At 37.7% G+C, this 14537-nt stretch overlaps 2 long non-coding RNA genes and 1 pseudogene across 3 annotated transcripts; 2 read left to right on the forward strand and 1 right to left on the reverse strand.

Moving 5' to 3' along the window:
• The first annotated feature begins 2352 nt into the window (after window positions 1–2352).
• Window positions 2353–3531, forward strand: LOC148266816 (ethylene-responsive transcription factor ERF061-like; annotated as a pseudogene).
• A 236-nt stretch (window positions 3532–3767) lies between these two features.
• On the reverse strand, window positions 3768–4740 carry LOC148266817 (uncharacterized). 2 transcript variants are annotated; one of them, XR_015817919.1, is made up of 2 exons: window positions 4477–4740; window positions 3768–4150 (listed from the first exon to the last, which is right to left on the reverse strand). It is a non-coding gene; the product is annotated as an uncharacterized LOC148266817 (long non-coding RNA). The 2 variants fall into 2 exon arrangements; XR_015817918.1 differs by having other exon boundaries at window positions 4307–4640.
• Window positions 4741–4772: 32 nt separating this feature from the next.
• LOC110812942 (uncharacterized) lies at window positions 4773–10886 on the forward strand. The gene is made up of 2 exons (XR_015817920.1): window positions 4773–5572; window positions 10613–10886. It is a non-coding gene; the product is annotated as an uncharacterized LOC110812942 (long non-coding RNA).
• The last annotated feature ends 3651 nt before the right edge of the window (window positions 10887–14537 follow it).

Below are 14537 nucleotides of genomic sequence, written 5' to 3' on the forward strand. Positions count from 1 at the left end.
GCACGGCGGAGCCGCCGTGCCGGAATTGCGATATTGGCCAAAAAGGGGCCCTGGGCTTAATTTGGAATTTTTTGGAACACGTGCAGGTACCAGTAGTGCGTTTCAGTTCCCCGAAAAAAATTCAGGAAAAATTAGGGACAATCTGTAGGCGCACTGTGAAGCCGTGTTCGGACCCCGAAACGAGTAAGGACCCCTCACCCTATTTCCTATCACGGTATTAAAGTTCAATAATGGTAAAACGGTATTTTTTGAATCAACGAATATGTGAAATTACTTAAGGTCGCTAATGGAGCCCGAGTCTAGTGTGTTTGTCGGTTAACTGTTATTTGACATATTTTACAGTTTTAAATGCAGTATGAGGTCTGATGTTTTCATTTCATTGTTTCGCGTGCATATTTTATTGTTTTATTGATTATGGGTTGAATGACTGAGAAACCGATGCTGTATGTTGTCTTGTTTGGCATAAATTACTGTTTGCTTGTTTGTATGTAAATTGATGATGCTGACTGAAGAAAAGGAGAATGAAAGATTATGTAAATTGATAATTGTATAATGTGGTCAGCCTGACTAGGTATCCTGGGAGATGGTGGACGGACCGGGTCCGTAGGGAACCCTACCGGGATTGTGGTCTCTCATACCGGACGGGGTATGGAGACCTTATGTGTTTTGGCGCCCATACCGGACGGGGTATGGAGACAACCCGTTTCACCCTCATACCGGACGGGGTAATGAGGTTTATAGTTTTGGCGCCCATACCGGACGGGGTATGGGGACGGCCATGGAATCTGATTTCAAGTGTTAAGGGTTAACGGGTAGCGGGACCCCTATGGATCCCCATGGATACTAGTAGGCTGGTAAATGAAGAAAATATGTTGTGTAATGATTGAATTACAAAAAGCGTGATAAGTATTATGTTATACAGTTTATATGATTTCATGATGATGATAATGTTATTGTTTTCGTATATTGTTTTATGAATTTCACCGAGCTAAGTGGATGGTAAATGATTTATTATTGGCAAAATGATTTGTTGTAAATTATGCTCCATTGGTCTTTTTGTGTTTTCTACCCACCTTTACCTCCGTGACGGTGAGATATCGTGATGTCTTTACTGGGCTAGTGTAGCTCATTCCTTATTTAATCATTTCAGATCAGGAAGACATTGTTCCCGAGCCCGTTCCGCAGGAGGACGACGAAGGGGACGCCTAGAGACTCCATAGTCATATTCATAGCTTTTACTTTCGAGTTTCTTTTTTAGTTAGTTTGATCTTTTATATTTTGTGAGCACATTTTTGGTTTTAGTGTAAAGGATGTTAATCGAAATTTTGACTTCGCTTCCGCATTTGATATTTTTAAATACACATTTCATTTTAAATTTCTGGGGCTGTGACACAGGTAGAAAAAATAATTTACCAATATTTAATTTTGCACTGAGGGTGTATCTATATTGTTATTTTATAAAATTTAAGATTACTTTGTAAGATGGAGAAGTCTTCTTAACCATAAAAGAGGTTCGGTTGAAGAAAGGATTAAGATGGAGGGTGGGTAAATGGTAAACGAAATTTGGTGTTTGACAAACAAATGATTTCCAAACCAACTAGTACGCAGAGTATTGACACCAAAACATGTACAACCAGGCCCCATTTTTGTATCTGATTTGGTGACTTCAACTGGTTGGAACACTGCAAAACAATTAATAGTTTCTTCCTCCCTAATGAGACTGGTTTAAATTAATTGGAAGTCCACTGGGTAGGAGATCCTCATTTATAAATTACAAGCTCCGAATACGAAAAAGACATTGGGAGAAATATGCAAGGATACAATAGCATTCTCCTTTGGGCAGTTTACTAATAAAAGACATGGGTGAGGATACGGTCGATATGAATCACTTGGTATGTCATGCTAGTAAAAGTGAGATCGGGTATTATTTTTAGTATGCGCATGGAGCATAAGAAGGATATATAGCACTTGTTAAAAGAGTGTGATTATACACGTAAAAGTGTAGCTTTTAAGCCCCTTAACGAGACAATCCTAATTGTTTCACCTTTTGGTTACATCATAGCATATCCTATCGTTGTCATAATATAGCATAATATTTTGTGAATATTATGGGGTACTTGGTAGGCAAAAAATTAATATACTCTCAACTAGAGGCATATTGAATCTTACTTGTTATTTCAATGAAATGGAGCAGGATGATCAATCAAATGAGCCTTAGAATGAAGTACATGTAGAGCAGGAAAAATGGGAGCCTGCACCATTTGGTACTTACTAGATAAATATTGATGCTTTAGTGGTGGCAGTATGTTAGAGATCATCAAGGTAAGAATGTGCTTGTGTGCACGTTGCACTATGACGCTTTCATTGAAAGCCAAGAATGAACCCAAAGTATCTGCAGCAATAGAACGTGGGAAAAAGAGCTGTTACGGCAAACGCGATCAAGGCAGTTGATCCCGTTATCGTAATTGCTTAAAAGTATATTTAAAGCTGGAATGAACAAGCTATGAAATAGACAATTTTTGAATATAAATCTTGTGGTTTATTCTCACCTGAAGAGAATTTCTTTTACTTTGGATCTATCAATTGGTATCAGAGCCATAACCACCTAAAACGAAAGAATAAAAAACCTGAAAATCAGTTCGGGAGGGGTATAGGACAGGTTGAACAGAATGGAGGTGGGTTTCGCTGACAGATTCCACCAGCTTGAGGACACTCTCCGATGGCTCATCGACGTTTTGATGTTGAACAAAGAAGGATCCAGCAGCAATGCCCCAAGCCAAACGGGCCAGACGTTGCCGAACTGTAACGCAGAGAAAAACGATTGGCCCCGACTGCCCTTTTACTCTAAACCGAAAACATTTGCTTTTGCAGGAGAGATGTGTAGATCTATTGCCGCACAGACGAGGTTGGTAGCGCGAAATTTCCATGCGACTCAGAGCCTCAGTCCTCTCTGTCACATATCGTTTTAGTAGGAGGTACAAACACCTTAAAGTCAATCTTCTCTCATTGCTCACCATCAACGAACCCTACCACCACGATCAACCCTGGTTTTGAGCCCCTAGGGTCCTCAGTCTACCTTTAGTAGAGAGATATTCTCCAAAATTCAGCCAAGAAAGTAGAGCAAACACATTCTTTGCTCGCAACCCATTAATAAACCCACCTCAAAGCTCTGTGTCAGCAAGCTCCTACTTGTGCCCAATGAAGAAGAAGCTATACAGGGGAGTGACACAAAGGCACTGGGGGAAATGGGTAGTCGAGATTAGACTCCCACCAAATAAAATGAGAGTCTTGGTTGGCACTTATGATACTGCAGAGGTTGCTGCTTACGCCTATGAACGCGCAGCATATAAGCTCAGAAGAGAATGCACAAGACTCAATTTTACAAACCTCAAAGACCCAAGAAAGTTGGGATTTATAGACTCTACCAGATTGACTGCTTTGAAGAACTCTGTTGATATGAAAATCCAAGCGATTTGTCAAAGAGTGGGAAGGGAGAGAAGGAAGCTGAGGGAGAGGACCGAAAAACATTAAAAAACAAAAAACAAAAAACAAATAGCATGAGAGAGAAGGGAGGAAAAACGTATTGGAAGTTGAAGATGCGGTTATCAGGGGTAACAAAAAGAAAACTTCTGCTCTTATTATCATGTTTTCGAAGGGTGTATCAGAATTTGTGATAGGCTAAACAAACCTGATTAAAAAAAAGTTTAAGAGTAAACAGTAAGAGTCTTGTTTAGGAAGGAGACAGAGAGGTGAGAGAAAACTCTAGATTGAGGAAAAAGATCATATGTATTAACCGAAGTCAGATGGCTATTTATACATGTAGTTAAACACAGATTTAACTTATAGTTAATTACAAACCAGACCCAACACTTATGCGTAATTATATTTGTAACTCTTTAGTTACAAGAAATCACAATAAACTCTAACACGGTGCAGTGGAAGCAGTGATAGGACCATCAGAAGATCCTAACGGTACCCATCCCACCCCCGCAATATGTAGTCTAAAGAAATCAACCCGGATGAAGAGCCAGTCTCAATGGCAGCACAACAGAAACATGGGCGCTTGGAGAATCGGTCCATACAGCCATCCTGTGATGTGCTCTCCTACAACTCCACTAGCATTTGATTTTTCTGCATCTTCTCTTCTTATCTGTACCATAGGAGTAGGAAATTATTGTTGAATCTCTGTGTATTTAAGAACGCACAATTTCATCAATAAAGGCATATCAAAATTTCCACAAATTTCTATTAGTAATTCTCACTACAAAAAAAAAACCCGGTAATTCTTTAGAGCTATAACTGGGACCTATCATTGGTATCAGAGCTTGTTGAAATTGTCTCCAACAAAGAACGAATCGAGAATCTAGAAGCTAGCCTTGGCGGACTACAAGATAGCTTCAACTGAATGGAAATCGAGTTGATCAATAAGATGCGACTAATTGAGAAAAATCTCAAGCGGTTGACAAAAACCCTTGCCTCAAACCGAGAGGGACCTAGCAGCAACCGGATGAGCTGCCCAAGTCTACTACGACTGGTTCGTGAGGAGGGGCCTGAATGTGATGATGGGAGATCACCCTTTGTCTCCAAAGTAACCAAGCTGGAGTTCCCATCTTTTTTAGGCAGAGACCTCACTGAGTGGTTGAACCGGGTCAGCCAGTTCTTCGACTTCTAAGCAACGGCTGCACAGCACCGTGTCACCCTGACATCATTCCATCTTGAAGGGGAGGCTACTGTTAGTGGGAGTGGCTGAGCAAAACTTACAGAGAAGAAGGTTGCTCGATCAGTTGGGCCAGATTTAAAGAACTATGGGCTCGTTTTGGGTCGACAGAATATGAAGACTTTGATGAGGCCCTCACTCGCATCAAGTAGTCTGACCTGCTACAGAAGTATTAGAGAGAATTTAAGCGCCTCGGTAATCGGGTTCATGGGTGGACCCAAAAAGCATTAATTGGGGCCTTTGTCGGTGGGCTTAAGCCCGATCTTGCAGACGAAATCTGTATGTTATGGCCCAAAACCTTGAAAGATGCCATAGGCCTGGCCTAAAAGAGAAAGGAGTAGATGGACCTGCAACACAAGCTGAACTGACCAGGTTGAACTCAAAACAGCCTAAGCCCCAATCTTCAGATCGCCTCGCACCCGCAAATCCTAGGCGCTCCTAACGCCTCCAGGCACCTCTTTTGGGAGGAAATACAGTGACAACGAGCATAAGGCCTGTGTTTTAATTATGATGAATGATTCACTATCGGCCACTGCTGGTGTAAGCCCTACCTATTGTTGATTGAAGGGGGGATTGACAAAAACGAAGAAGCTGCAGTCGAGGACCCCAAAATCTCACTCCACGCCCTCATTGGGTGGTCCATGGCGCACACTATGCGAGCTCCGACTACCATTCATAAACAGAACATTATAGCCCTCATTGATAGTGAGTTTACCCATAACTTCATCAGTGAGAAGGTTGCCAACAAGCTACGACTTCTCGAGGCTCCGACAGAACCATTTTCGGTTAAAGTCACAAGCGGAAGCCCGATGCGGTGCAAGGGGCAATTCGAAAATGTGCCAATTTTTGTGCGAGGTATTCATTTTTTCCTTATATTTTACTCATTACCATTGATTGGTCTCAGTTTGGTTCTAGGAATACAATGGTCGGAAGAGTTAGAAACAGTGGAATGTGACTGGAAGCAAATGATGATGGCTTTCCAATGGCAAGAATGGCAACATCAGCTGTGCAGCTTGAATGCTCCACCCATCCAGTCAGCCTCCTTTGAGGAAATTTTTCGTTCACTGCCCACCAAACATTTTCTGTATGCGGTATGCCTTATAGCAGAGGCAGTGGCTGACATGACCACTAAAGAGCCAGAACTACAGTGGCTATTAAAAGAATTTAGGATGATATTCGAGGAGCCAGATCAGTTGCCAGCAGTAAGGGAAGTCGACCACTACATTCCCTTTAAAGATGATACCAAACTGATAAATATCAGACCCTATCACTATTCATACTTCCAAAAGACAAAGATTGAGAAACAGGTGGCTGATATGCTTAGTTCGTGACTCATTTGCCCAAACACCATCCCATTCTCTTCACCCGTTCTCCTGGTCCGAAAGAAAGATGGGATATGGTGATTTTGTACCGACTACAGGGCTCTCAATGTGGTCACAGTCAAAGACCATTTCCCTATCCCAAGTGTAAAGGATATGTTGGACGAATTGCATAGGGCGACCTATTTTACTAAGCTAGACCTCATAATTGGGTACCACCAGATTTGTGTATATTCCTTCGATGTACACAAGACGACATTCTAAACACACAGTGGCCACTATGAATACTTGGTAATGCCCTTTAGCCTTTTCAATGCTCCCTCTACATTTCAAGTAGTTATGAATGCCATCTTCAGGCCATATCTCCATAAGTTTGTATTAGTCTTTTTCAATGATATTTTGATTTATAGCACCAATTGGGATTCACATTTGGGACATATCAAGCAGGTGTTTGAGATTTTGCAGAAATATCATTTTTTTTGTTAAACTAAAGAAGTGTGTATTTGGCCATCAAGACTAGAATATCTAGGTCATATCATTACCCTGGAAGGAGTCAAAGTAGACCAAGGTAAAATTAAGGCAATGTTGGACTAGCTAAGACCTACTAACATCACTGAGCTTTATGGTTTCCAAGGATTGACAGGTTACTATCGCAAGTTTGTACAAAATTATAAGTTAGTGGCAAAACCCCTGACAAGCCTCCTCAAAAAGAGGTTGTTCCAATGGGGACACACAGTAGAAGAAGCATTCACATATTTGAAATAGGCCACAACCTCCACACCCACCTTGGCCTTACCAAAATTTACTGAACCTTTCACTATTGAAGCAGACGCCTTGGGAAAAGGAATTGGGGCTGTCCTCACCAAACAAGGCAAACCTATTGCTTACATGAGTCGTGCCTTGGGGGACACTAAGTAGTCCTGGTTTACCTATGCTAAAAAAATATTGGCCATTATAGTTACAGTCCAGACTTAGAGACCCTACCTAATGGGACGTAAGTTCTTCATTAAAATAGATCAACGTAGTTTGAAATACTTGATGGATCACAGAATTACAATTCCAGAACAACAGAAATGGGTATATAAATTGTTTGGGTATAATTATGAGATTACATACAAACCAGGAAAAGAGAATAGTGCAGCTGACGGACTTTCTCGATAGGTCAGTAGTCCTACCCTAGTTGTTTTATTTGTTTGTAAGACAGAACTATGAGATCAAATTAGAAAAGAAGCCACACACCTCCCCTATATGTAAAAAATTGAGAAATTAGAAAAGGAATAACCAAATAGTCCCTACAATTGACAGAACGGGTTGATTCCATAAGAACCGAATGGTAGTTCCTCATAAAACAAGCTGCATCCAACAACTAATGCGGGCATACCATAATTCTCAAATGGGAGGACATTCAGGGGTACTTGGAACATATAAGATGTTAGCTCAATAGTTTTATTGGCCATCCATGAAAAAGGTAGTGCAAGAATATGTCGCAGCTTGTGAGACTTGCCAAAAGTGCAAAATTTGAGACCTTATCTCCAGCAGGACTACTCTAACCCATGTCTATACCATGGTAGGTATGGAACAATATGACCATGGACTTTATAGAGGGGTTACCTACATCCAATGGTAAAAATACTATATTGGCAATAGTCGACTGCCTTAGCAAAACAACTCATTTCTTGGCCCTTGCCCATCCTTACATAACAAAGGTAGTTGTAGAAAGGTTTGTGGAAAAAGTCGTCAAATTACATGGCATGTCTCGTTCAATTGTAAGTTTCAAGGATCCTATTTTTATTAGTAACTTCTAAAATAAATTTTTTAAACTATCAAATACACAACTGAAAATGAGCTCCCCTACCACCCACAAGCTGAAGGACAATCTGAAGTGATTAATCGATGTGTTGAACAATACTTCCAGCTTTTAGCCAATCAAAGGCCCCATAAATGGCATTCTCTACTACCTTGTGCCAAGTGTACAATACCACCTTTCACTCCTCCATTGACATGATCCCCTTCTAAGCCCTCTATGGACGTCCTCCGTTAACCATTCCACACTATAGTGCCGCCATGACAATCGTACATGAGGTTGTTCAACAGCTCATAACAAGAAATGAGATACTTAAACAACTCAAGGCCAACTTGCACATTGTCAACAACCGCATGTAGCAAATAGTGGGCATCGCAATGTTGAATTCTAGGAAGGCGATTGGATATTTCTCAAACTACAGCCTTATCGCTAGCACACATTCTTCAAGCGAGCCTTGTAAAAATTCGCATGTCGATATTTTGGGCCTTATCAAGTTGAACAGAAAATTAACAAAGTTGTCTACTAATTGAAACTCCTAGAAGGATCTCGCATTCATCTTATGTTTCACATCTCCCTTCTTAAGAAGCAGGTGGGAGACACACTCCTTACTACAAAAGAACTACCCACCACCAGTGAAGAAGGCAATATTCGCCTCCAACCAGCAGCAATCGTAGACCACTGTTGGATCAAGAAAGGCTCTAAGTCTATTGAGGAAATTTTGATTAAATGGCGACACATGGTCGCTGAAGATGCCACATGAGAAAACACACAAGATCTACATGACCGATTCCCTGACTTGAACCTTGAGGATGAGGTTCCTCTGAATGGGGGGAGTGATGATAAGACCCTCGAAAGATCTCAATGAGTATCCATCCTGAACCCGTGATATACAGTTTAAAGAAATCAATTCGGATGAAGAACCAGTCTCAATGACAGCACAACAAAAATGTGGGCACTGGAGAATCGGTCGATGCAGCCATATCGAGATCTGCTCTCCCACAGCTCCACTAGCATTTCATTTTTCTATATCTTTTCTTCTTATATGTACCGTAAGAGTAGGAATTATTGTTGAATCTTTATGTATTTAAGAATGCCCAATTTCATCAACAAAGATATATCAAATTTCCCACAAACTTTTATTGGTAATTCTCGCCATAAATAGAAAACAAACCTATAATTCTTTGAAGCTTTGACTGGGACCTATCAGGCAGCTATATAAACAGTATGTGGTGATATTTCCAATCCACTGTTGGTTGTGCCTCTTTAACGAGAAACAGCAATGGAGTTTCCAACTGTTGAGAAATTTGCTAATACTAAATAAGTAAGCAATCTGGTTGGGGATAATTATCAAGCATATGAAGATTATATGCTGCAAAAACGATAAAAGGCTGCAAGGAACCCAAAATAATACTCTTGAAGAGTTGAGGGTGGATGGTCTTCGACAAGCATTCTCAAGTTTAGTGATGATGTGATATTTTTTAATTTTCAAAAAATTATGGATGGAAAAGGCACGAAAATTAAACACGCCATGAATGAGGTTTTGGACGAATTAAAAAAAAAAAATTCAAAATGGCGAAGAAGATGTTACTGCAGAGTTGTAAGAAAATCTAGCTATGTGAACCTTGGGGACAAGGTTCTTGAAAAAGAGGGAGGTAATATTACACTATGACATTTCCACTGAAAGTCAAGAGTGAATCCAAAGTATATGTAGGAGTAGAACGTGGGAAAGATAGTTGTTGCGGTAGACCTGGTCAAGATAATTGATTCTATTATCTCATTTTCGATTTCATGCTCTTTTCCATTATCGTAATTGCTTAAAAGTAGAGATTTTTCAGTTCACTTTCGTGTATTTAAAGCTGAAATGAACAAGGTATGAAACAAATAATTTTTTAATCTAAAATCTTATGGTTTATTCTTACTCGAAGAAATTTTTTTTATCAATTTCTTTCGATTTCTGACTGGAACCTATCAATTGGCATTTGAGTCATGACCACCAAAAAAAGGAATAGAAAACCTTAAAATCAATTTGGGAGGGGTACGTGACCGGTTGAGCAGAATGAAGGTGGGTTTCGCTGATAGATTCCACTAGCCAGAAGCCAAAAGAAATTGGTAAAAAAATTCTCTTTGGGTGAGAATAAACTACAAGATTTTAGATTCAAAAATTGCCTATTTCATAACTTACAGCTTTAAATACACGAAAGTGAACTGAAAAATTCATACTTTCAAGCAATCAGGATAATGTAAAAGTGCATAAAATAAAAAATAGGATAATGGGATCAAATGTCTTGACCGAGTCTACCGCATCGACTATCTTCTCCACGTCTATTGCTGCAGATACTTTGGGTTTGCTCTTGACTTTCAGTGGAAACGTCATAGTATAACACTATGCAATGACGTATTAGTTTACTTGTGAAAAAGAAGAAGAAAACAAATCTTCAGTCCTATGCATCTTCGCCACTTGATTCTTGTATTGGATGACCTCTTTGAATGGCTTTTATTGCACAATAATCAGTGATTATGATAATTTTAGGAACGTTGGTAGGATTTGTACCATCTAGATATATGTGTGTGTGTGTGTGTGTGTATATATATTACATATATGTATGTGCTTATGGGTTTGGTTAGTCAATCTTACACATTTCCTCGTCGTCGTTATCATAGTATCTGCACGGGTTTAGTTAAAAGCGTTACGTTTTTGGTCTATTTTCATGTCTATTTCCTTTTTAGAATCTATATACACTAAATAAATTAAAACTTATTTCTTACTTGTAGAGATAACGAAGGAGCAACTTCCGAAATACCAACCAATACTTGCTTGTGAAAAAGTTCAGTTGTGCAGTGTTATTGCCAAGTTAGGTTTTTATAATTATATATTTTGCAAACTTCAATATAAATTTTAGAGTTGCTAAATTTGTTTAAATATTTTTAGTATAGATGTATTGTGAGAATTGTGGAACAGATCTCAAACAGTTTGTATATTTCTTAAATTGCATATTTATATTGTAAAAGTTTTAAGAATTTTATACTCATGCTTGTTTTGGATGTATTTCAAATTGTTGTAAAAGAGAAATTTTGATGGGATGTACAATTAATAATGGACTATTAACTAAATTTATTAATAAAATATATTTTTAACATTCTTATAATGTATAAGGACTTCACTAAAATGAGGAGGTGGTGTAACTAAACTATTTGTATAGATCCAAAGTCTTCTACCAATAAATTAATTAGCTCCATTTTGATAGCCCAAATACCTATTTCATAATTGTTTTCTTCAACTTATCTACAAATTCAACTGTTGACATTAGGTTTTTAGGGGTTCTGGTAACTACTCTAATAATAACTAAAATTGTTTTCTCTTCATGATGCAAAAGATATGTTGAATTATTGGCTGCATTATTTCCAATTGAGACAAAATAATTGGTTTTATTAAATAATATATTGAATAAATTCTTCGACAACTTAAACTAATAGAAAAATAGTATAATTTAATTATTTTATGTTATAACATGATCATCACACATAAGCCCACTAGGGTAGAGTGTGAATTATGCATTGGTCTACCAAGTCTTACGATGTAAAGTTAATTTTTAATGGAAATGAGATTATAAAAGTCTAGGTTTGATTAAAAAATAGATAAAACGATTTTTATAAAAGTCTAAACTGATATGAAATGATTTAACTAATATTTTTTATTTTAATAATTTTTAATCTTATGTTTTAAGACATTTATGAACTCGTCGATTCGACCTTAAAACTGTGGTTTCAAAACCTTATATACTTTCCTAGGAATTAGTTTCTGAATGAAAACTCCCATTGTAGAGAACTAGCAAAGTAAATGGAGGAGGCCCATAACTTGAGAATTTCATCATGGGCATTAGCTCTACAATGCTTGTATTTGTTTTAACACTTGGTATAATATTAGTTGTATAAATTTAATTAACTCCGATAAAAAAAAAAAAGTCAGTTACATCAAGAAAATAAATAAACGTAAAATAAGATATAAAAATAAAAAATATTACATGAAAAATCTTCTAAAATAAAAAAAAAAAAAATACTACAACCAAACTATGAATCAAGGAATTAAAAGGTACAAAAAATTTCAAGTTAATTATAAATTTGGACTCATAATCAAGAAATACATAAATTATCTCCTTAATTAATGTCCTAAAAATCTCTCTCTTTGTAGGTAAATAATAAAAAAATATTGTTTCAAATATTATTCAATACTAAATACTCAGCTCATTCTTGACAATATTCAAAGATCTAATCAACAAATAAAAGAATCATGATATTTGTTTTTAATTTACAGATGCCTCAAAAATAACCAAAATTTTTTAATCCTTTTCTTCTAAGTGCAGTGACCCCCACCTTCCATTTTATTTTTTTGTTTTATGTTTTTTATTGTATATCTCATCAACCAAAGCCTTTCCTTTTATAATTTTTATTCTTTTTTGTACTCGATTTATAATTCTTAATTCTGCAAAAAGAACTTACTCCTACACACACACACATCTTTTTCTATTTAATGTGGGTGAACTTACTTAACAATCTCTTCCTCTAACCCTTGAAGAGAATATCTATTCATCACCAATCATTTGGACCTCAGTCCTACAACCTTGGCATAGAAATCATTATTATCGTGAGTCACTACTTTTATTAACATATTGACTTGATTTTTATTATTCTAAATTTTCTTCAAAGAATTCATCCCTTCATGCAGGAAACTTATCCATTAAATTTTTTTATCATGAGTTTAAACTTCTTAGAAGCTTTACGACTTTTTTTTTTTAATTATGTGAGAGTAACATATTTAGAGTTAGAATATGTAATACATGGTACTACCTTTCCGAAAGATTTTCTAAGTTGAGGTCCTGCAACCTGAGGTAGAGGGGGTTGCTCCCCTTACTCAATAACATCTTTGTATGAGTGATCCATCCTACTATAGCACCTTGTTCACAACCGTGCTAAATTGTATTTGGAAAAACTCTATTTATTCGGACCTTAAAACCAACTGAACTCATTTAAATTTATTTCGTAGCCTTATATCGTAATTCATAATTTTAATTTTATGTCGATTTTGTTATTTTATTTTGATTTTATTTAATTTTAATTTTTATCTGTTATTATTTTATTTTATTTATTATTATTATTATTATTATTTAAAAAAATAATTAAATTTTCAGGAGAAAACGGAAGAGGGAAAAAAATTCACGGGAAAACAACTGCGGGTGAGGGTTGTCCATGCGGGCACCGTACGCTATGTACGTGCGTGCGCGTGGGACAGGCGTAGGACGTGTGCATAGTGCGCACGTCCCATCTGCGCGAGGCGCAGGGGCAAACCTGCACGCGTTTTATTGTGCACAAGAAGGCCCATCTGTGTGTCACATCGCACGTAAACAGGGGCCTGGTGTCGCGCATTATGCGTGCGTTGTCCGTTCAGCAGGCCTGCGCAAATAGGCCTGCACGCCTGAGGCCTACGTGCAGTGCCCTAATGCGCCGCAGGCCCTGTGTGCGGCAGGGTAGCCCGGCGCCTGCAAGTTAGGCCTGCAGAGCGCGCCAGCCGCATGAGGCACATTGCTGCCTAAGGCAGTGTGCCATTACCCTTTTTGGGTGGCGTGCCACTGCTTGGGGTGTGCCACCGACGGTGGAGGAAATTTCTCCTTTATTTTTTGTGCCGCATCAAATCGAGCATCTTTCTATTTCAACACACTCTCTCTTCACCAGATCTTGCCACTTGATACAAATCTGACTGCCCCTATTTTTTATAAATAGGATCATTTCCTGTTATTTTCTCATCACTTCTATTCTTCCACCTTCCAAGAGTTTAGAGAGAGAGAATGATCTAGAGAGAAGGTGAGAAGGAGAAAAAGAACAGTGTAGGAAAAACTTCAAAATTTTGGTAATTAATTTTGTATTTCTTTAAACATCTTAAGGAGTATTTTTAGAAAAATTAAAATAATGAATATGTGATTTTGTGTGATTTGCATGTTCTATATTTAATAGTTCTAATAAAGTGAATTATTCTTGATTTCAAGCATGCTATGTGATTTATAGGCACTTGATGATTTGTATGTAAATAAATAAACATGAAACTGGTAAAGTTATCTAGAAAACAAAAAAAAAAGGAATAGAAGAGAAAAGTGGCACGAAACCTGAATGGTTTGAAGTATGTGTGTATCTGTATTGACATGCATATTGCATCAATTGTCTCGTTAAACTTTTCATCTCTGAGGGGTATCTATTTTTTCTTCATTTATCTGGTCTGAAGAGACGTGAGAGGACCGTTCCTTGTGGATGACGGCATATCCTTTGATGAGAGTTGTGATGCGAATATCTGTTAGGGGTCACATTGGGATAAGTACTACCATGACTATAGAATATCTAATAGGACTACTATGTTCGGTACGATCGTGGTCATAGTCGTACTATTGTTTGGCTAGTCGAAAATGTGCCTGAGCAAATTGCCATTATCTGTATTTGATCTGGTCATTACACATGGATAGTCAAAAATTCGTATCTGCCCTTAGAGATGAAAGTCGAAATGACTTCACGAAGCATGACACGAAAATCTGAGTATTTCATGATTTATTTGATTTTCTCTATTGTCAAGTATGATGTTTGATTTTGATTGTGGTGACTATGAAATGATGTTTTCTTAAGAAATAAATTATTTTCATAAGGTAAGATAAGACTT

Source organism: Carica papaya, chromosome 3 (genome assembly GCF_054855325.1).
Source record: "Carica papaya isolate Zhongbai chromosome 3, ASM5485532v1, whole genome shotgun sequence".
NCBI lineage: Eukaryota > Viridiplantae > Streptophyta > Magnoliopsida > Brassicales > Caricaceae > Carica > Carica papaya.